Genomic DNA, 24,983 nt, shown 5'->3' with positions numbered 1-24,983 from the left:
AATAGTGATGATGGGCTGGGTGCAGTGGCTTATGCCTGTAATCCCAGTGGAGTCAAGGGCAGGAGGATCACTTGAGGCCAGGAGTTTGAGACCAGCCTGGGAAACCTAGCAAAGCCCTTATCTCTACAAAAAAAAAAAAAAAAATTTTTAAAAATGGGCAGGCATGGTAGTATGTCCCTGTAGTCCTACAGGGACTATTTGGAGGCTGAGGCAGGAGAATTGGTTGAGCCCAAGAGTTCAAAGTTGCAGTGAGCTATCATCACATCACTGCAGCCCAGTTTGGGCAACAGAGTGAGACATTGTCTTTTTCTGTCTGTCTCTCTCTCTCTCAACCTCTATCTATCTATCTATCTATCTATCTACCTATCTATCCATCCATCCATCCATCCATCCATCCATCCATCCATCCATCCATCTATCTAATGTAGCATTTGTATAACTAGCAAGATTCAAGAACTCAAAAATGATAATTTTTGTGGTAATGTAGTTATGCCAAACTCCTCCTCTTTAACACGCCAGATATAAGATAAGCTGATACATCAAACAATAAGAATGTATATATATAATTTTTATATATGCACATATATTTTATATATATATACACACAACACAAATAAAAGTAATACAATCTCATGAAATTGAGGAATGAATGGAAAAAAAGAAGGACAAAGATTTTGAATCAGAATTTGCTCATTGTAGGGAAACAAATTATTAAGATAGAGAAATTTAAATGCATCATACTGGCGCATACTACCTCTGCCACCACCAACAGGCCATAGTTCCTAATGCAGCTAAAGCCCTACATACCCTGTTCAGTTACCCTTTATTGTTAGAAATTGTTGTATGATATATGAAAAACCAGTCAAAGGATAGCAATTGAAGAGTTTGTGGGGCTGGAATTCAGGAGCAGCTCAGTTGGATGATACTGGCTTGTGGTTTCTTGTGAGGCTGTAGTCAGATGTCATCTGGAACTCCAATCTCTTTAGGCCTGACTGGGGCATAAGGATACTCTCCAAGGTGGTTCAGTCATATGGCTGGCAAGCTGGTACTGACAAGCAGGTTTCTCTCCATGTTAAATTCTCTCCATGAGCCTGCTTGTGTGTCCTTATAACTGGCAGCTGGCTTCCCCACACCACTACTCCAGAAGTCCAGACATATGTACTTCTCACCTGGTTTAGGTCGTCAGAAACTGTCTCTGATGCAGCATTCTACTGAATACACAAGCCAACCCTATTTCAATGCCACAGAGACCATATAGGGCTTTTAAAATATTGTGATGTGAAGGTTACAGGGACACCCTTTGAAAGAATAGAGGAAGGAAACATCTCATGAAGTTTGTTCAAAACTAGTATATAAACAATTCTATTGAATTCGGTTGGCCACACCAGGTCATAAGGCCAGTCCAGATTTAAGTTGTAGGGAAACGGACTCCACATTTTAATGGCAGCACTGCCAAAACCACACTGCAAGGGATGTGGATACATTGAGGGAATAGTTGTGACCACTTTTGCCAAAACTCTACCACAATTTGTTATATAAACTAAAATTAAACAAATGAGATAAACACATATGATAGCTCAGCTGATTAAGATTTTATAAGAAGTAAGAGAGAAGGAAAATCTAGTTAGTTAATACAACTGTCCTAGGTGTGACTTTGGTTGTGTTCTGTAATTTATTTCCATTCTTCAGTCCAAAAGTTTCACAATAAATTGATGTTTTCACTCTCTTCTTACAATGCTGCAGTAATTCCCAATTTGCCTCTAATGTGCAATTTAAGTTCCTGATCATAAGTTTTAAGATCTTTCACTAATTTGAAAATTGACAGTTCATCACTTCCCAGTGGCCACATAATTGGCATATTTTCATTTTAGTGCTTTGAAAGTCACAGAAAAATAAAACACATTATTAAGCATCAATCCAATATGAATGCCAATCATCCTCCCTGATGTATAATAAAACTAGAGCCTTCACTGTTGATATCTTCTACTAATTAGTTTAAACATACGTATACATCCAATCTCTATATGTATCTACATTTTGTTCCTCTGAGTTTAGGAATTTTAGTCATTTATATTTTCACTTTATATTTTTTCTTCCATTTGATTTCTGATAATTCGAGAAATGTGACTGTTTTTCAAAATGGACTTTGAATAAAAATCTCCCAATAAATGTAGATGGATTTAGGATTAACCTATATCTCTTATAATTTGAGGACAATATTGAAGTATTAGAAAAATGGACAAAATGCTAAAAATATGACTACCATTGAGTTTTTCACTGCCTTCACTCAATAGGATTATCACTTGTGGTAACTCTGTATTTAAATGAGCTGGGATGACTTTGTAATTTGGAGAAGTTTCACAAGAGAAAACTAAATAATTTAAAGCTATTTTCATACTTGGCAGGCAAGCCAAGATTTTTTTTCCATCAGAATCTTCTTGAGTGATAAATGTGTACAACTGGAAAAAAACTTTGATCATTTGATCCAGGATTGAAAAACTTTCCCCGAAAGGTACACAGAGTAAATATTTAGGCTTACAGGTCCTAGGGTCTGTATTGCAACTATTCAACTCTGATATTGCGGTGTGAAAGTAGTTATACACATACATACATGAAGAAACATGGCTATGTTGCAATAAAACACTATTTACCAAAACTAGTCCAAGAGCATTAGTGCACCAGTTGATCTAGTCTAATGTGCTAATATTTCAAATGAGGAAATGGCTGATAGAATAACAAAATGATTGTCTAAGGTCGCACAGTAGTTTTAAAAGAACTAGAAAAAGAATTCAGGTCTTTTGAACTCCTACCGAGTACAACCGTCAAAATGAAATGCTAAAATTTGTGGATTGAAAAAATATGGTGTCTGTATACGAGTGTAATAGTGAGTGTGTTAGCAGTAACAACAGAAGTAGAAATAGTAATAGTAGATAGCATCTAGCAAAAGTGGATCTTCGGAGAATAATATAAAAGTAGCATACTATGCAATCTGAAAAGCATTGCCCTTGAGTGGCAGCCCTTTTGGAGGGATATGATAACTTGTCTCCTGAGATTAACACAGATAACTAACTTTTTAACGTTAGCTTAATTGGTATTATTTTGGGAAGTACTAATTTGTTCTGCACACTAAACTGAGAGAGCAAATGACTCCTTAAGGGCCTCCATGTCTGCCAATAGACTAATTCTAAGCAATTGGAAAAGCAAATTAGATTTTCTCAGAAAATGTATGGAATAAAATTCTTTTAGTACTAGATACCATAAGGAAAAAAAGGACAAAATCTGCTTGACAGAGTAAATATATCAGAGTCAATGATGAAGAGATTCTGGACCAAATACTTTGGTAAACTGGAAAAAAAGAGTGGTAATGATAATGATTCAAAATTGGTAATATATAAAGTGATTATTCCAGAGTCATATGATTTGATAAAATTTTGATCCTGAGCAATTTGTTTCAGTTGCTCGGTGAATGTGTTTATGCACAGAAACATTTATTAGTAGTAGTTTCCACTTTTCACAGTTTGCTAGTAGAAAACATGCCATATAAATGAAAGTGATTTCCCATGAAAGTTATAATTAGCTATTGCCTTCCTAACCAATATTTTGGCATCAAATAAATCATATATGTCCCCAACAATGTCATAAAATCAAAGTTATTAGAATTATATAAGTCTGAATAATTTTCCCCACTAAAATTATGCCAGCAAATATTGTAAAGTGAACACAGGTTCAATATGCACATGTTCTTCAATGGTTTCTAATTTAAAGTTTGGATAATAGCTCATAAATATATAGTTTGACTATACTGAACAAGTAACCCCAAACTGTTATGTTCCTTATAAATAACATTAACATTTCATTAACAATTCTATTTGCCATGATAGAACTTAGAAAAGCTTTGTTGGAAAGTTATTAATTAGAAATATATCTTTTCAAATAAAATTGGTATTTTCTTTGTGCTCAATCTACATCTAAATGTCAAAGTACATATTCACAGTATTTCCAATTACTTCAATGCTCCCATCATTGTTCTTGTCAAAGATAATATTTCTCTTCTAAAATGTTTTTAAATATAAGGACTAATCCAATTTATATTCTTTTTATCCTTTCTTACCTCCTCATTTTATGCAAAGCTGCTCAATCTTAATCTAATAGAAGGCCCCAGTGAACAATAAATGGTACAAAGTCTTGGTTGAATGAGCTATCAGAAAACTTAACACTTAAGCTATGATAACAAAGATCAAGTCATCAAAGGATTTTAGAACCTAAAAATAAATCTTAGTGAATTACCTCTATAGGAATAATATATTATCATTGGGCTGCAAAACTGCTTTAACATTTATATAAGAGAAAAAGATAAATAAAATATTCAAATATTTGAAGTATGAATGTTAAGCATTAACTGTAGTTCTTGCACAGCTATTAAAAACAAATCACTGTCAAAATTAAATGGTGTGGGACTTCTGGTCCAGACAAATATATCTGGTATAGACCTGCTTCTCCTTGCTCCTCCCTGCTAAGCACAGCTGTTAGCTGGAAATAATGCAACCAACAACCAAAGAAATCTGGAAGGTGACAAGAGAACAGACTGGTCTGGAATCCCAGGATTGGAGGAAAAACAGAGTAGCAGGGAATGTCTTACATTTACCCCACCCATCAGGAGAAAGTGAAGGCAGACCAGGCTAGCAAAAGAAAGCAGCCCACATATTCTAATTTCCCTTCTGAGATCAATTAAGAGGCCCTCTGAGAACACTGGACAAGTCTGACACCAATAAAAGGGGGATTAATCAACTAGTAACCCCATCAACTTAAAGCAACCAGGATGTACTCCCCTTTCACACTTGATTGAGATTCTCTTCCCCTCCAAGAGATACTGGAAACAATGAGTGGAAGCAGCAGGAGGGACTCAGTCACAACAATTGGCTTGGTATTATTTTGGATGCCTCTTTGGTCCTGAGACACCCATTTTCTACCCAGCCACCCTGGGTGGGCAAGAGAAGCCAGCAGAACCCTCTAGACGGACCAAGCCATAGCAAGAAGTCCTGTCTGAGAAGTCTTTTACCCAACTTCCTTTGAGGAAGAATTAGGTTAGATGGGCAAAAGAGGCAAGAGGACTCAACAATGGTAATTAGCCAGGCCTGGAAAACTCCTCTCTCTCTAGGGGCACTAGCGCTGGTGGCAGAATCAGCAATAGGGACCCAGTAGCAACAAGCTGCCAGACCTAGGAAATCTCTTTTACACTCCAGGCATGAGAATCATCTTCCCTGCTCAGAGAAACGGTAAAGTAGGGGTCATGGGTAGTGGATCCCTTGCCACCCTTCTGCCACTGTGAGAGACACAGCAACCCAGACTGAGAAAACTTCCCATGCTCAGGGAACATCAATAGGCCAGTGGGAATTCCTACAGCACCACATAAACCAAGCAGATCAAAATAACACCACCAAGGTTCTAACATTTAAATTGCCATTACAATTACAGGATTAAAAAGTAGGCCAGAAATAGGGTAACTGCTTTGAAAAAATGAAATAGAATCCAGAATCTCCTAATATAATAGATAAAATGGCCAGGATACAATCAAAAGTTACCTATTATTCCAAAAACTAAGACAACCACAACCTTAGTGAGAAAAGACAATTGATATAACACTAAGATGAATCAGATGTTGCAATTGTCTAATATGGATTTTTATCATAGTTAACGAAGTCATTACTATGCTTCAGTATTTAATTGCAAATTATCTTGAAACAAGTGACAACATAGAAAATCTCAGCAAAGAAAGAATACTTATAAAAATAACTAAATGGAAATTATAGAAAAAAATCCACAATATTAAACTTCATGAACATAATAGGAGTGGAGATGACAGATATTAGAAACAGTGAATTTGAGGACAGTTCATAGAATTCACCTAAACAACAGAGAAAATAGACTGAAAGTTCAGCAGAGACTGAGGAGCTTCTAGAACCATAATAAAAGATCCAACTTTGTATCATCAGTCTCAGAAGAGAAAGGGTGAGTCTGAAGGATTGTTTGAAAACATAACTGAAAACTTTCCAAATTTGACAAAAGATACAAACCTACAGGTCTAAGAAGCTGAATGATTCAGACAAACTCAAAGAAATCCATGTCAAGACACATCATAATTAAACTTTCAAAAAGTAAAGGCAAAGAAAAATTTTGAAAGAAACTAGAGAGACACTATACAAAAACACAAATTCAAATGATAACAGATTTTAGATAGATAGATACAGATATATCTATAGAACAACTCTATGAAAACTCCACAAAGAGATGCACTAAATTACACAATAAATAAAGCTATATGAAATGTTAAAAAAATATTCAGGTAACCAATAGAAGGCAAGAAAAGAGAAACAGGAAGAGGAATGAGAAACAGGGGAAACAAATAGAAAGCAAATTAAATGGCAGTGCAGTTTTAAGCAACATCATGTTAATAGTTACCTTAAATGTTAATGGCTTAAGTATACCACTCTAAACACAGAGATGGGCAACATGGATATGAAAACATCCAACTATAGCTCATAGAAACACTTCAAATTTGACAGACGTAAGTTGAAAGTAGGAGGATAGAAAATTATATGTGATGCAAACATTAATCAAAGAAAAACAGTAATGGCTATGTTAGTATCTGCTATGTTAGTATCTGATAAAGTAGAATTTAGAGCAAAGAAAATTATTAGAGATAAATAATAATCGTTATCTTTAGAAAGACATAGTGATTCTAACAGTGCATGCATCAAACAACAGAGCATGAAAACACAGGAAGTACAAGCTGATATGATTGAAAGGAGAAACAAATTCACAATTATGGTCAAGGACTTCTACATCTTCCTCTCAGCAATGGATAAAATTACTATTTACAGTGACAAAATAGAAGATCTGAACAACATCAGTCAGCAGGATCTAATTCACAAATACAAAACATGTCACCTAACAATAGCACAATATATATTTTTTCATGCACCCATGGAAAAGTTACCAAGACAGACCATATCCTGGAACATAAAATAAACTTCAACAAATTTAAAGAATTTTAAAGCGTAATCATGCATAGTATATTCTCTGACTATAATGGAATAAAATTAGAAAACAATAGAAAAAGGAAAACAGGAAAATCTGTAGACACATGTAAAATCACTTCTAAATAATACATGAATAAAGAGTGTCCATGGATATTAAAAATATGCAGGTAAATGAAAACAAAAACACAACCTACCAAAATATGTGAGGTGTAGCTAATGCAGTGCATAGAGGAAAATTTATAGCTCAAAAGGTTTATATTAGAATGAGGAAAGATCTCAAATCAACCATTTAATTTTCTACCTTAAGAAACTAGAGAAAGAGAAAAACCCAAAGAAATGAAGGAAACAAAGGGCAAAAATCAGTGAAATTGAAAATAGAAAAAACCAGAGAAAATCATTAGGAAAAAGCTGAGGGTTTTTAAAAATCAGTTAAATCGATAAATCTCTAGCATCATATACAAAAAAAGACACAAATCATCAAAATCAAGAATGAAATAGAAGATATTACTACAGATCCTATAGCCATTAAAGTCATAATGAAGAAATACTACAAATGACTTTTGCTCATAAATTTAACAATTTAAAAATAATGGAATAATTATTTCAAAACTATCAACTATTACAATTCAACAAAAATGAAGTGCATAATGTCGATAGGTGTATAATTGTTAAAGTAATTTAAAACTGGTAATTTAAAAGTTCCTACTAAAGAAATCTTCAGGAGTAGATGGTTTTAGTGCAGAATTATACCAAATATCCAAAATGAATTAAAACTGATTGTGTATAATCTCTTCAAGAACATAGAGTGGTAGAGAATGTTTTCCAACTCACTCCATGAGCAAATATTACCCTGATGAAATATACAGACCAACATCTCTCATGAATATGAGAAATATACAGACCAACATCTCTCATGAATGTAAGTACAAAAATCTGAAACAAAATATTAGCAAATTTAATCCATTCATGTATAAAAAGAATTACATGCCAAGTGTTTTTTTTCCCCTTGTGCCAGGCTGTTACAACTTTAAAAAATCAATGTAATTCATCATATCAATAAGCTAAGGAAGGAAAAACATATATCATTTGATGCAGAAAAGCGTTTGAGAAAATCCAACAGCTATGCATAATAAAACACTCTCAGCAAGTTAGGAATAGATGAGAATTACTTGAGTTTAATAAAAGCCATTTGCAAAATATCTACAGATGACATCATATCCAATGGTGAAAGGTTAGATGCTTTCTCCCTAAGATAGGGTGCAAAGCAAGGATGTCTGCTCTCACCACTCTTATTCAATATGTTGCTGGAAATTCTAGCCACTACAATAAAGAAAAATATACAGATTAGAAACAATAAAAATAGAACTGTCTCTATTTACAGATGACTTGCTCGTATGCATCGAAAATAACAAGGATTGTAAAAATGCAAAGGAAACCTACAATGCATTGAACATACCAAGGAATCTAGCCACTGCAATAAAGAGAAAAATAAAACAGATTGGAAACAACTAAAAATATGTCTATTTACGGATGACTAGATGCATAGAATATACTAAAAATACCACAGACCCTAAAATATATAGAAAATACCAAGGAATCTAGCCACTGCAATAAAGAGAAAAAAGTCATAGAGATCAGAAACAAAGAAATAAAACTATCTCTATTTACTGATGACTTCCTTAAATGTATGGAAAATAGCAAGGAATGTAAAAATGTAGTACTAGAACTAATAAGTGAGTTCATCAAGGAGGTAAGATAAAAGATCAACACACACAAAAAAGTCACATACTGACAATGAAGATACAACAAAATTAAAAACACAGTAACATTGACAGCTACTCAAAAAATGAATTAGATATATGCTTATCAAAATATGTAATTACATATGTTGAAAATTACAAAATTGTTATGAAATAAATTTTAAAAATCTAAATTGGCAGACATACTGTGCTCATGGATTGGATGATTCATCACAGTAAAAATATGAGTTCTCTCTGATCTGTAAGTTTAATGTAATTCCTGTAAAAAAAATCAGGAAGAAGTTTTGTAGATATAGATGAGCTTATTTTTTAAATTATGTGGAAAGCCACAGGCTCTAGAATAACTAAAACAATCTTGACCAAGAAAATTAAAGTGGGAAAAATTACTGTACCTGAAATGGAAAGCTTGCTACATAGCTCCAAGAATCAAGATATGTAGTATGATTGAGGGCTTCAGTAATAGACCAATGAAACAAAATGTGGAACTCAGAAATAGACCCACACAGATATACCAACTGAATTTTGACAAAGATACAAAGTGATTCAATGCAGAAAAAAAAAATAGCCTTTGCAACAAATGGCACTGGAGCAATTCAATATCAATAGGCAAAAAATTAAGCTTTGACCTAATCTTATACCATATGAAAATAATTAACTCAAAATAGATTATGGACTTGAATGTAAAATATGAAACTATGAAACTTTTAGAAAAAATAGAAAATCATTGGAATCTAGCTCTCAGCAGAGTTTTTAGATTCCAAAACCTATACAAGGAAAAAAATGACAAATTAGACCACATTAAAATTAAATACTTTTTCTTTGTACAAAAAAAAAAATCTATTACAAGGATCAAAAGACAAGCTACAGACTAGGAGAAAATATTTGGAAAGTACGTATTCAACAAATGCCTGGTATCTCGAATATATAAAGAACTCTAAAAACTGAGCAATAAAAATTCAACAATCCAATTAGAAAATAGGCAAATGAAGTGAACAGACATTTTACTGAAGATGATACGCAGATGATAAATAAACACATGAGAAGATGTTAAGCATAGACATATTTCCCATTAGTAAAATACAACTTGAGATTGCAAATTAGGTAAAATTAGAAATAGTGACAATACCAAGGATGTTTGGATGCAGAGAAACTGAATCACTTGTAGAATACTAGTGAGAATGCAAAATTGCATAGACATACTGGAAAATAGTTTTGGCAGTTTCTTATAAAAGTAACACCCCATAATTATATGTTATAGGTGGAGTTATATGCCCCCCAAAATTCATATATTGAAGTTCTAACCCCCACTGTGACTGTATTTGGAGACAGGTCCTTAAAAGAGGCAATTAAGGTTAAATGAGCTCATATGGGTGGGGCCCTAATCCAAGATAACTAGCCTCCTTATAAGAGACACCAGGGGTTTGTATGCACAGGAAAAAGGCCTCATGCAGACACAGCAAAAGGATGATCATCTGCAAGTGAAAGAGAGAGGCCTCAGAAGAATCCAACCCTGCTAGCACTATGATCTTGGATTTCTTTCCTCCAGAACTGTGAGAAAATAAATTTCTGTTGTTTGCTCTGCGGCCCTAGCTAATACACTGATACTCAGCAAATTTATTATTGGTCGTTTTTCCAGGGAAATGAAAATTGTTTTTGCCAAAACTTGTGCATGGATGTTCACGACAGCTTTATTTGTAGACCCAAAACCGGAATCAGTTCAAATTGTCCTTCAGAAGATAAATTCTGGTACATACATACCATAGAACATACTCAGTGTTAAAAAGGAACAAACTTTTGATTCATATAACTTGGATGAATCCTCAGGGAATTGAATTAAATTTAAAAAACAGCCTCAAAAAGTTACATATTGTACAATTCCATTTGTAAAACATTGGAAATAACAATTTTAGAAGATTGAGGATAGATTAGTGGCAACTAGGGGTTACAAATGGAAGGTATGATCAGTGGGAGAGGAATAAAAACGGTCATAAAAGAACAATGCAAGAGATACTTGAGAAGTTGGAAACCTTCAGTACCTGAACTGTGTTAGTGCGTAAACAGACCTATATATCTAATAACATTGTGTCAAAGTAAATACATGAACATAAATGAGTACATGTAAAATGATGGAAATGAGTAAGATTGGTAGATTATATTGATGTCATCATCGTGTCTCTGATATTATATTACAGTTGTATAAAATGTTACTATTGACTAAAGCTGAGTAAAGTATACAGGGGATCTTTCTATATTATTTCTTAGAATTGCATGTGACTCTACAGTTACCTCAATAAAAATTTTAATTAACAAAAGAAGGGACTTCTGCCCTCCAAAGTGAAGGAGTAAAAGCTATTTAATTTTAGATTCAGCAAGGAGTTAATGCTGGCCCTACTTTTAGCTCTGTCTCACTTGGATATTGCTAAGAGAAAATTGCAGTTTATAAGCATGTGAAACCATAAAGTGAGAAGAATGTTCTATAAATGAGTTTTCAAAGAAAAATGGCATTTATTCCTCACCATACAATTTTATAGGTAGGGATAGAACAGAATGCTGATAAAATTAAAATGAAAGAGTAACCCTGATTGCCAGTTTGGATGATTATAAATTCTTTATTTCCAATATCAACAGGCTCCTCAAGGTCCTTCCATATTTTCTAATTTGATATCAAGCCCATTTTCTGGACAGCCATTTCAGACATCATACTTGACAGAAAACACCATCACCACCAAAAAGAAAAATCAAATATTTTTCTTTCTCACCTACAAATATAAAACATTCCCATATCTGCATACTCTTTTCTCTTTCTCACTCATAGGATGTAAGTGGTGTTCCTCGTTTTATGTGAGACAAATTGCTCTTTTAGAATTTTGTGGGAAGTCTTCTCTTTTCCTTGTATTAGTTGATATTCTATAAATAAAGGTTTTCTGTTTTTAAATTTATTAATTTACTGTTCAGTGATTCATGCATGCATTCATTCATATATAACAATATCAACTTACTTTATTCAATGGGCTATAATCAATTTCTGTCATCATTTTTGGTGTCAAATTTTCCTGGATTTGCCTAAGAGAAATTCCTCTCAAGTTAAATCTTGTGTCCTTTTGAGTATTTATGTCATTCTTTAAGAACTTTCTTTTTTTTCCTCCTACAATGAGATATTCCTAGCTCATCTTGTACTTTTCCCTGCCCCAGCTTTGGAAGCAGGCTTTCCTTTAAGAGGTCCTGGTACTTTTTGATGAATGGCAATATTTAGAAACCAAGATCCAGGTACTAAGTGGACTCATAGTTACTGCTGCATCATGATTTCTCAGGCCTTTCAGCAAACAGAGCCAGGAAAATATGAATATTTATATACATAGTTATGTATAAGTATTACATTTATGTATCAAATTTATATATGTTCATATCTATATTTATATATATTTAAAACTGAGTTCATAAATCTCTAATTCCATATACCACTCTCTCTATAACATTATAATATGCTTATTCCTTATTAATATCTCCTCCCCTCCATAATGGAAGACCTTATCTCCATATTCCTCAATCTATTTACTCATTTGTTCAAGCCTGGAATACACAGAACTGTCATCTTCTATTACTGCAAAAAGTAAACCTACCAACTAGGATTCAATATTAAGGGCATTTTTAAAGTAAAATTTATATACAAGAAAGTGTGTGTAAATCAAAAGTGTACAATTTCATGAGTTCAATTGTATGCATCCACTTATTATAATTCACACTTGGAGATATAGAACATTTCCATTAGCCAGAAAAGTTACTCATTCCCATTTTCCAGGTATTCTTGCCACCCCAAAGACAACCCACTTTCTGATTTTTACAAAAATATCAATTAGCTAAACCTAATATAGAATTTCGTATCAATAAAATCACACATACGTACACTTTTATGCCTGGCTTCTTTAGCACAGCATGATGGCTCTGAGATTTATACATATTTTTGTTACTATCAATATTTCTTTTGTATATTTTTATTATTTTGCTGAAAATTATTGCATTGTGTGAATATAGTACTTTTATTTAATCATATATTGAGGGAAATTCAGATGATTTCCAAATTCAAGCTGTTATAAATAAAGCTATTAACATTCTTATACAATTATTTTCATATCTTTTAGGTAAATGCATACAAGTGAAATTACTCAGCCAAGGTCTAGGTGCATTGTTTTTATTTTTGTAAGCAATTGACAAATTATTTTCTACAATGATGGAGAATTTTATATACCCACTAGCAATTTATGTGATTTTTGGTTACTTTGTATCCTCAACATTTGTTATCATCAATCTGTTTAATTTTAGTCATTTTACTGTGTATGAAGAATTATCTCATGGTTTAAATTTGCATTTCTCTCATGACTAATGATTTTGACTAATGTTTTGTATGTTGGCTATTTATATATTTTCTTGTGTAAAGTGTCTGTTCAAAATTTTACCCATTTTCTTGGGTTGTCATTTTATTGAGTTTTGTAATTATATATTATTGATATAAGTTCTTTATAATGAATGTGTATACATTTTGCATATGTTTTCTGCTAGACTGCCCATTCAGTTAAGTGTCTTGATGAGCAGAACACATGAACTTTAATAAGTTATATACTATATTTTTCTTTTCTAATTATTAGTTTGTAACGTGTTGAGTAAATATTTTCCTACCCCAAATCATGTTTTTTCTAGATTCTTTATCCTTTAATTGTTCTTCAGATCTATATTCTATCTCTAGTTAATTTCTACATGTGGTCTAAATCAGGAATCAAGATTTATTTTCACACATTTGCCCAGTTTGTTCAATACCATTTCTTGAATAAGCTACTTTTCCCCATTGAATTTTGTTGGCACAATCAATTGACTACACAAGTGTGGCTTTATTTCTGGACTATTTACTGTTCTACCAATCTATAAATTCTCTTCACATGTACTCACCCACCATTCAGTTACCGCCTAACTCTTCTTTACAAATTATAGTTGAAGTCCTTGAATCCCTTGTCTAGATTTTCTATCACCACTTCCTCATCTTGCACTCACTTCTTAACTTACTGAAATCTGGCTTCTGCCTGCACTAACCAACTAAAACTTCCTATACTAAGATCACCAATGACTTCTATATTATTATATCAAATAGGCATTTTTCAGTCCTTAAGTTTCTTAGACATTTTGTAGTATTTTACATTGTTAATTTGGCCACTCTGTCATTCTTGAAAAGTTTTGTTATCTTGACTTGAGTAACTTCACATTTTCTATTTTTCCCCCAACTCTTTAACCATTCCTTATCCTGCTTTCTAGTCATCTTTCTCTGTCCTGACACTGAAGTTGATCTTTTTCCTGTGTCCTTTGCCAAGCCTCCTCTTCTGTAATATTCTCTGTCTGAACATTTATATGTCCCTAGCTAACATCCATATGCTGGTGAATTCAGAAGTTTTTATCTCCAGGACAAATAACTCTCTAGTCTTTTAGTCATGTACATTCAACTGCCTACTGGACACCTCTGTTTGGATGACTCAGAGGCATCCCAAAATAAGCTTGACTAAAATTCAATTAATCATTTTCAACTTGTGCTTGTCTGCTGGGATCCCTATCTTTGTAACTAAGCAAGAAAACTAATTGTATCTTTCCTCACCTTCACCAATTTGCCACCATTTAAACAAACTAATGACTGTAGTGCACTTGACACAGTGCTTTGAACATGAATACTAAATCAGTAACTGTCATTTGGATCAGCAGAGTAGCCTCATACTAAATAGCTTGCATTTCAGAGCCAGAGTGCCTGGGTTGAAACCCTGGCTTTCCCACCCACTAGTTATGTGAATTTGGATAAGTTACTTAAACGTTCGTTGCTCAGTTTGCTCATCTAAAATGGAAATTATAATACTATCTAACTGAGACATTTTCTGGGAGTATTAAATGGCTTTTAATATAAGCAAAACACTTAGATGAGTATGGGAACATAGTAAGTTCCATATAAGTATTAACTGTTAATATTGCTACCACAGACATCATCCAAATTTTTGCAAAGTTTTGATGAGTAAACTTTCTAGACATCTAGCAAGTCCATTTGCTTCTTGCAATACTTTCTGGCATGAGTTTAGCCTATACATCCATGCTTTTCTACCTCAACTACTATAGGAGCCTCCTACGTTATTCTCTTGTCTTTGGTTTTGACCTCTGTCCCTTAGTTTCCTCTGCCCCCAAATTATATTTCCTAAACAAGTAGCCATCATTTCTTACCCTACTTGATATCTTTCAGTAGCTTCTTTTTTAATAAAAGAAAAGTTAATCAAAATGTTGTAAAAATCCATTCATGATCTTGCCTTTGTTTATTTCTTCTGCGTAATTGCTTGTTACATTTGAAATTTCCCTCTGCATTCTTACCAAAACCAAAAAATACTTTATTTCAGATTCCTGAATATGCCATATTCACTCTTCATTACAGGTTTCTGCACATTCTATTTCTTCTAGGTGGATTATTTTCCTCCTCACATTTTGATTGGCTTGCTACTACTCAACCTTCAGGTCTGTGTTTAAACATCACGTCTCCAACACCAACTATAGGCTCCTGTGGCACCATGGACTCCCCCCGTAGAGCACTAATCATATGGAAAGGCAGTTACCTGTTTGCAGGTCTATCTTTATCACTAAACTGCAAGCTCTTTGAAGCCAGGGTACCTATGTAACTTTTATGTTTTTTTTATCCCAGCTCCTACTGGCATAAAGAAACAACTGGCACAGAGGGTGTGTTCAGTGTGAACTGACTGACTGAATGACTTAATCATGAACTAAGAAAAGAAACCCACCATATCTAAAGTATAATAAATAAAAAGGATTAATTCAGGAATAGGAACTATGCTCACATAATTTACTCTTCTAGGCAATAAGTGGCCCAGCCTGAAAAATAAATTAAAAAAAAAAAGAGAAATAGATAAATTAATTTTTAGAGAATCATACAGTTTATTGAAGGAATGTTGTAATGTGAGGGGAAATAATAGCTTTTATTTTTATAAGTGCTTGTATTTCCTAGGTGTTGTGTTAAACGATCCTTTTTCTTCCATACAACCATCCAGTAACACATTATTGTTACATCCTTTTTACAGATAAGCTAACTAAGAAAAAAGATTATTAAGTAATGGAACTTTGATATGATTCAGTCTTGGCCAATTCCAATCCTACAGTCTTAACCACCATGCTAAAATCCACACTAGCACCTAATACACTCCTCACAATAGCAATTGAGGACTGCTAGCAAATATTCTGGAGCCAATGGATGAAAAACTGATATTTTTCCCTATCTGATACACTGACATCCTACCCCCTTACCCCCCACAATCATTCTATTCTATGCATAATGCATTCCAGAGTCAGACAGAGAAAATGGAATGGCAAGACCCTCTAACATATTTTTCACTTAATTGTTAACCAAAATAAATAAATATTTTCTTAATAAAGGTAGACATAAAAATTTTGCCACCATTCAATGAAAAACACAATTCTTTCCATTCTGAAAATTGTTTGCCTTCTTAAGAGCTTAGAAATCTCTCCACAGAGTCCTTAGCCCTACCATCAAAATTTAGTGTCAAGTATTATATAAATGTATATGTATCTAAAATATGAAAATATCTATTGCATAATGCGGTTTCATTTAACTTTTCTAGTGACTGCTTTATGACAGTGACCTACATGATCTGAAAATGTAATGTGACAAAAAATATATCTGCTTTCCATCCCAAGGACATTCTTGAAAATGAGTTGTAATATTTCAAGAGTTTTATCCTTGTGAGTAAAATGTTAATAAATAGATAAATCTTTAATACTTGCCAAGTCATGAGGTTTCATTCATCAGAGATAAAAAGAAGAGCATGATTTCTGAGTGGGCTGTACTAGATTATAAAATGTTTTAATTTTGTTACCACTATAGAGTTTAGACCAATCTGAGAAGGTATGCTTGGTCAAATGTTGAAGGACATAACAATTGGAATAAGTTTCCAGCATGAGTCTATTTACAGAAAGACAAAATAAGCCACCCATATCAGTGATGCAATGTGAAATCCACATTGCAATTCTCTCTAGAATGACCTGGAGGAGTAAAGTGACTGGCTATGAACCATCCTTCTGCTTACGTACTTCCTCACATTAGAGAACAGAATATCAATTAGACTTAAAGAGAATATTTCAGAAAACAAAAAAATGTTATTCTGCAGGCTTACTGATGGATTATTTGAGACCAATTATTCAATAAATGTGATATTGTTGATTTTGAAAATAGTTTTGTCTAAAAGTTATATCTGTATTTACATGTAATTTAAAAATGTTTCTGTAGTATTTGAATTGTGCATATTTTGTAATAGCAATAATAAAAATAATACACGGTATTTATTTAGATGTTGCTAAGTACACCAAATAGTTTTCCTGTACTTAATCCTCTCAACAACCTTTTGATACAGCTACTACTATATAACCATAATAAAAGCATTACCTACATGAAATTCCCATAATACCATGACACGATCTTATTTTCATAACCAGTGTTTCAAAGATTATGAAACTAGGTTCAGAATAATTGAATAACTTGTGTGAAAATTCATACTAAATAGACAGATGAACCTCCAACCCAGGGTCTCCTGACCTTGGAATTCCTTCTCTTAACCACAGGGCTTTCCACCACCTTATTCTATATTTAGTTTAAGTAGTGCCATTTCCCAGGTTCATATTGATCATAAGAAAACCTACAGGTGACTACAACCATTCTTTGTTTAGATAAACCACTGCCTATATATTCCTCCTGTATTGTTTCTATGAATATACCATTCACCACCCATACTTTCTCTTTCAAAGGAACCAATCTATTATCTAATTATTTTATTATTTCTTGGATGGTAGTCATAAATCAGTAAACCTCAAGTTAAGCCCTGTTTCCCATAGTCACAACATCATATATTAAGATTAAAATACTGGAAACCCATTTTGAACCATAAAATATATTTTAAATGTTTCCCCAAAATAATTGCATAAAATGACACAAATATCTGCTTTTAAAAATACTTTAGACTAATCATTTAATATAATTGCTATGATAATACATTTCTGCATAAACTGGACTGGTTTAGACTTCTTAAAATAGGAGTTCATTTAGATTTGTTCTAATGACAATTGTTTCTGATAAACTCATAGTAAGTGTAAGCCTTTATTGCTCCAAGATGCAGCAAATTTTGTTCGAAATCAGTATCAAGAGTCTCACATTTATTTTTTTTTCTCATTCAATCATTGTCAATATATTTCTCAGAGTGTTTTTGAATGGTAAATGTTAGAATAGAGGTTATTTTTGTGAAAGCTCATGGAATGATCTCTTTGATGAAAATTAACAATTACCCAATGAGTAGCTTAAATCACCTTCTCATTGTTACAGAATATTAGCTCACCTCACTATTTAATTATGCATTCTGCAAATATTTCTTGAGTATCTGCTGGGTACCAGGCACTATTCTTTTGCTGGGAACACAAAAAATACAAGTTCTACCCTTCTTCTTATAAATGTTTTATTGGTCACAGGCATTTGTAAACACAGATGATCCATGACTTACAATGGTTCAACTTACAATTTTTTAATTTTATGATGTTACAAAAGCTATATGCATTCAGTTGAAAGTGTACTTGGAGTATACATTCAAGCATTCTGTTTTTCACTTTCAGTACAGTACTTAATAAATTACATGAGATGTTCAACATGTTATTGTAAAATATGCTGTGTTAGATTGGTTTTCCTCACTGTAGGCTAATATAAGTGTTCTGCATACTTTTAAGGTACACTAGGCTAAACTATGACATTTGGTGGGTTAGATGTATTAAATGTCTTTTCAACTTGAGATATTGAGATATTTCAACTTGAGCTTATCAGGAAACAACCCTCTCGTAATCTGAAGAACATCTGCATGAAATTTGGTAACTACTATGAAGAACTTTTAAGATTCAGCATTGTATAACTTTTTTTCTACTCCTTTTTCTCAATGCTAAAATTACATATACCCTCTCATTTACAGAAGCACACTTCTTAATAACTCCTCTATTTAAGGCAGCCCAGAAGCTTTGCACCATCATATATGAAATACAAAGAAACAAATCTGTGAGGGAGGGTGGGAAACGAGATAACCTTAATATCTGAAAAATGTCATTAGTTCAAATGCCTTTTGCAGTTCCATGGCTTAATGAAAATTTATCTGAGCTCAAGGGCACTTTACTATATCAAATTATTTAACTCTGTTTTAGACAGTCTGTAGTTTAGTGATCACTTCTATCATCTTCACGTCATGGTAAAAGGTAATGGGGACAAAACATGTACATTCATCAGCAATAATTATTAGAGCAAAGATTAATTGCCACCAATAATAGTCAAGTTGATAATTAATGACCACAGCATACCTACTACAGCATTTAAAAGGTAATTATGTTACTCACTGCTACATCTCATCTGTATCATCTAGCAAATTATAATTGTAAATGATAATACATATTGGGGACATTATTGCTGCATAACTAATTGAAGATGTATTTTTAAGCCATGATTCACCAACTGATTTTATGCAAAGGATACAATGTAAATAAAGGATATAAATGTAAATTTATTGCCATAAATTTACTGCAATAAAATTGAGATATCCTATCTCATATTAGAGAATGTATATAAATATATTTGTTAAAATGTAATCGATGTAACTCTTATTCCATCTGGAATTCAGAATTACTAAGACTAGCAAGGGAATAATCTCATGGAATTTAATTATTTTTCATAAACTAAATGTAGAAGCAAGTCACATTTGAAAGATGAGAACATTGAGAAAAGCAATAACAAAAAGTAATAATAGAAATCAACTAAAACTCATATGTGAAATTCGAGCATATAAATAAAAACTATGTAATAATATTCATATCCCTTTTACCTTTACAAATGCATATTTTACCTGGAAGAGGGGGGTTACTAAGAAACTTTAAAATGGAGCATGACAAAAATTTTACTTGAAAATGCAGATATAAATAGGATAGGTAATGAACAAGCAGAAGAGAAGCTAACAGAGATGAGAAAGTAAACAGTACTTTGAGAAAGTAAAGGTACTTTGTACTTCTTTTTTCTTAAAAAAGAAGAAATGCGAATAGACTTCTGGAATGGGGGAGTAAGGACCTCTGTAAACTTGCTTTTCCACTAAAACTATGACAATGTGGGCAAAACAACTAAAATCAACCTTTTCATCACTTTGAAAATTAAAGCCACAGAGCCAACTGAACATCTATCCAAAAGAAGCTACTGAACCTCTGTAAGGGAGCATGATCTGTGACATTTTTTACTTGGGGCTAGTCCAATTTCCCCTCTCTCACCAGATCAGTAACATGGCAGCCAAAAGTCAGAGCTCCAAAGAGGTCAGACCTCTTTCAAGCTCTCTTAAAAAAAACACTCTCATGAGATACCATCTCACACCAGTTAGAAAGACAATCATTAAAAAGTCAGGAAACCACAGGTGCTGGAGAGGATATGGAGAAATAGGAATGTTTTTACACTGTTGGTGGGAGTGTAAATTAGTTCAACCATTGTGGAAGATAGTGTGGCAATTCCTCAAGGATCTAGAACTAGAAGTACCATTTGACCTGACCCAGCGATCCCATTACTGGGTATATACCCAAACGATTATAAATCATGCTACTATAAAGACACATGCACATGTATGTTTATTGTGGCACTAATCATAATAGCAAAAACTTAGAAGCGACCCAAATGTCCATCAATGATAGACTGCATTAAGAAACTGTGGCACATATACACCATGGAATACTATGCAGCCATGAAAAAGGATGAGTTCATGCCCTTTGCAGGGACATGAATGAAGCTGGAAACCATCATTCTCAGCAAACTGTCACAAGGACAGAAAACCAAACACCGCATGTTCTCACTCATAGGTGGGAACTGAACAATGAGAACACTTGGACACAGGGCAGGGAACATCACATATGTGGGCCTGTTGTGGAGTGGGGGAGTGGGGAGGAACAGCATTAGGAGAAATACCTAATGTAACTGACAAGTTAATGGGTGCAGCAAACCCACATGGCACATGTATACCTATGTAACAAACCTGCACATTGTGTACATGTGCCCTAGAACTTAAACTATAATAAAAAATAAAAATAAAAATTTAAAAAACACTATTCCCACAGAACAGTGAATGTTTTCTCAGAAATCACAGCTCCTGTAAAACCTCTATTCCCTGGGTGCTATGGCCAATTAATTTGATTCAGAGCTCAGCTCAGTATGGAAAAGAGGGGCCCCAACCCCATGGCATTACCAAAACAACAGCAATTTCCTGGCAGCATCACAGCTACTGAAGGCTATGGTTGAGTAGGAGAAAACAAGTTGGATAAGGATTTAAAAAATCCCAGAGAATCAGTTGACCACAGAAAAACTCTGAAATGCTGCAACACATTCATGGGGATCTAACAGAAAGGCTATGCCTAAGTCCAGGGAAGACATGGGAAAGGACATTTGACTGACCTTGCAGATGTGAATGAGCAGAACTCTGCAGAAGCAAGAAGTAAAAGCTAAAGAAGTGTTGAAAACTGCCTGAAGTTTGGATGTGCTTTATCACCCTTTGAAAGCTGGTAGTTACACAAGAAAGCATTTAAGAAAATCTTCTGATGGACCATTGGCTGACCACTAAATTATACTGACCTAGATGTGACCCCTAGAAAGGCAAACTTAAAAACAAGAAAATGTGTGTGTGTGTGTGTGTGTGTGTATACACATATGTATATACACACACACACACAGAGAGACAGGTTGTGTATCTCATATCTGAAATGCTTGGGACAAAAAGTGTTATGGATGTTGACTTTGGAAGGATTTATAAATATTTGCACTATCTATACCAGTTCATTTCCAATCCAGAAATCTGAAATACTCCAATCAGCGTTTTCTTTTTGCATAATTTCAACACACTCAAAAAGTTTCAGACTTGGGAGCATTTCAGATTTCAGATTTTTTTTATTAGGACTACTCAACCTATATAGTACAGTGTTTAGTGACTGCACACTGAAAGGAATACAGAATCTACAGGATTAGTTCAGGAAGGTCACTAAACAAGCAGAAGCAAGAAAAACAGCAACAATAAAAATTTTAAAAATCTAAGCAAGAACAACAAATCTTGAGGGTTAAGGACTGATACCAGAATGGCTACAATATATAATATTTTAAATTTAAAAAATGAAATATGCATCTAGTTCTAGATCCTTGAGGAATTGCCATACTGTTTTCCATAATGGTTGAACTAGTTTACAATCCCACCAACAGTGTAAAAGTGTTCCTATTTCTCCACATCCTCTCCAACACCTGTTGTTTCCTGACTTCTTAATGATTGCCATTCTAACTGGTGTGAGATGGTATCCATTGTGGTTTTGATTTGCATTTCTCTGATGGCAAGTGATGATGAGCATTTTTTCATGTGTCTGTTGGCTGTATGAATATCTTCTTTTGAGAAATGTCTGTTCATATCCTTTCCCCACTTTTTGATGGGGTTGTTTGTTTTTTTCTTGTATATTTGTTTGAGTTCTTTGTAGATTCTGGATATTAGCCCTTTGTCAGATGAGTAGGTTGCAAAATTTTCTCCCATTCTGTAGGTTGCCTGTTCACTCTGATGGTAGTTTCTTTTGCTGTGCAAAAGCTCTTTAGTTTAATTAGATCCCATTTGTCAATTTTGGCTTTTGCTGCCGTTGCTTTTGGTGTTTTAGATATGAAGTCCTTGCCCATGCCTATGTCCTGAATGGTACTACCTAGATTTTCTTCTAGGGTTTTTATGGTATTAGGTCTAACATTTAAGTCTCTAATCCATCTTGAATTAATCTTCGTATAAGGGGTAAGGAAAGGATCCAGTTTCAGCTTTCTACTTATGGCTAGCCAATTTTCCCAGCACCATTTATTAAATAGGGAATCCTTTCCCCATTTCTTGTTTCTCTCTAGATGTACCATATGACCCAGCCATCCCACTACTGGGTATATACCCAAAGGATTATAAATTATTCTACTACAAAGACACATGTACACGTATGTTTATTGCGGCACTATTCACAATAGCAAAGACTTGGAATCAACCCAAATGTCCATCTGTGACAGACTGGATTAAGAAAATGTGGCACATATACACCATGGAATACTATGCAGCCATAAAAAAGGATGAGTTTGCGTCCTTTGTAGGGACATGGATGCAGCTGGAAACCATCATTCTTAGCAAACTATCACAAGAAGAGAAAACCAAACACCGCATGTTCTCACTCATAGGTGGGAACTGAACAATGAGATCACTTGGACTCGGGAAGGGGAACATCACGCACTGGGGCCTATCATGGGGAGGGGGGAGGGGGGAGGAGGGAGGGATTGCATTGGGGAGTTATACATGATATAAATGATGAATTGATGGGTGCTGACGAGTTGATGGGTGCAGCACACCAACATGGCATAAGTATACATATGTAACAAACCTGCACGTTATGCACACGTACCCTAGAACTTAAAGTATAATTAAAAAAAAAAAAATGAAATATGCAAAGAAACAGGAAAGCATGACACATGTACAGCCAACAGAAAATGTCCCTGAGGAGTCCCAGATTTTGATCTTAGAAGACAATGTCTTAAATAAATTATTGTAGATAAGTTCAAAGAACTAACAAGACCATATGTAAGGCACTCAAGAAATGTAAAGACAATGCCTTACAAAATAAAAAAATCAGTGATCACTTATACTAACATAGGAATGATACAGAGAAGAGTAGCGTGGCCCCTGTAAAAGGATGCAACACAAGTTTGCAAGGCATTCCATATTTTTCAAAAAATGTATTTTTAAAAATAGAAATTATATATATAAAAGAACTAAATAAAAATGTTTACATCTTGCCAAAAAGATAATATCGATAAAGTATATCAAATTTATATTTGCTTTAAAAACACAGATATAAATTGTGAACTTAAAAAGACCAATAACAAAAATATGAGAGTCTCAACACTGAATTTGTGCTGGCAAAAGAGTGAATTGACAAACTTGAAGATAGGTCAATGGAGATAATCCAATCTTTGAAGCAGTATGGGAAATGAAAAAAGAAAATGAGCAGAAACTCAGAGAATTATGGGATGCCATTAAGTGTACCAAAATAAACAGAAGTCTCAGAGGAGATGAGAGAGACATATTGGCAAAAAGACTGGAAAATTTCAAAATTTATAACATATTAATCTACACATCCAAGATCAATAGACTCCACATAGAACAAATTCAGAAGGTCCACAGCTAGAATAGTCAGAGTCAAATGATGTAAATCAACGACTTTTTTTTTTTTTCCTTGAAAACATTAAGAGAAAATTTACATCAATTATCTGGGATCTTCAATAAGATCAACATCTGACTTCTCATACAAAACTATGGATGTCAGAAGACAGTGGGTAGCATGTCCAAAGTGTTGAAATAAAAATACTGTTCATTGAGAATTCAGCTAAACTCTCCTTCATAAATGCATATAAAATTAAGACATTCCCAGGATTTTTAAAAAGAGGAATGGAGATTATTTGTTGCTAGAAGATCTGCTCTGCCAAAAAGGTTTTAAAAAAGAATCATTCAGGCTGAAAGGACACTTGAAACCACATGAATTAATAAAGAGCACTAGTGAAGTATACTACATAAGTAATATAAAACAGCATAAAATATTTGTTTATTATGGTATAAGTTTGTTCTCACATTGCTATAAAGAATTACCTGCGACTGGGTAATTTATAAAGAAAAGCGGTTTAATTGGCTCACAGTTCCACAGGCTGTACATGGCCAGGGAGGAAATGTACAATCATGGCAGAAGGTGAAGAGGAAGCAGGCACATCATACATGGCTGGAGCAAGAGGAAGAGAGAGGGAAAGAGAGGTGCTGTACACTTCTAAATAACCAGATCTCATGACAACTCTATCATGAGGTAGCACTAGGGGGATGGTGCTAAACCATTAGAAACCATTCCCATGATACAATCACCTCCCACCAAGCCCCACCTCCAAGAGTGCAAATTGCAATTCAAAGTGAGATTTGGGTGGTGATACAGAACCAAATTATATCAATAACCCTTTCCTTATCCTATCTGTTTTATAAAAATAATTGCATAAAGCAATAAT

General features: G+C 33.8%; 1 pseudogene; it reads left to right on the top strand.

Annotated features, from left to right (window-relative positions):
• The first annotated feature begins 23,568 nt into the window (after positions 1-23,568).
• LOC115895959 lies at positions 23,569-23,664 on the top strand (annotated as a pseudogene).
• The last annotated feature ends 1,319 nt before the right edge of the window (positions 23,665-24,983 follow it).

This window comes from Rhinopithecus roxellana, chromosome 2, assembly GCF_007565055.1.
Source record: "Rhinopithecus roxellana isolate Shanxi Qingling chromosome 2, ASM756505v1, whole genome shotgun sequence".
Lineage (NCBI taxonomy): Eukaryota > Metazoa > Chordata > Mammalia > Primates > Cercopithecidae > Rhinopithecus > Rhinopithecus roxellana.
This window is presented reverse-complemented; position numbering and strand designations above follow the sequence as displayed.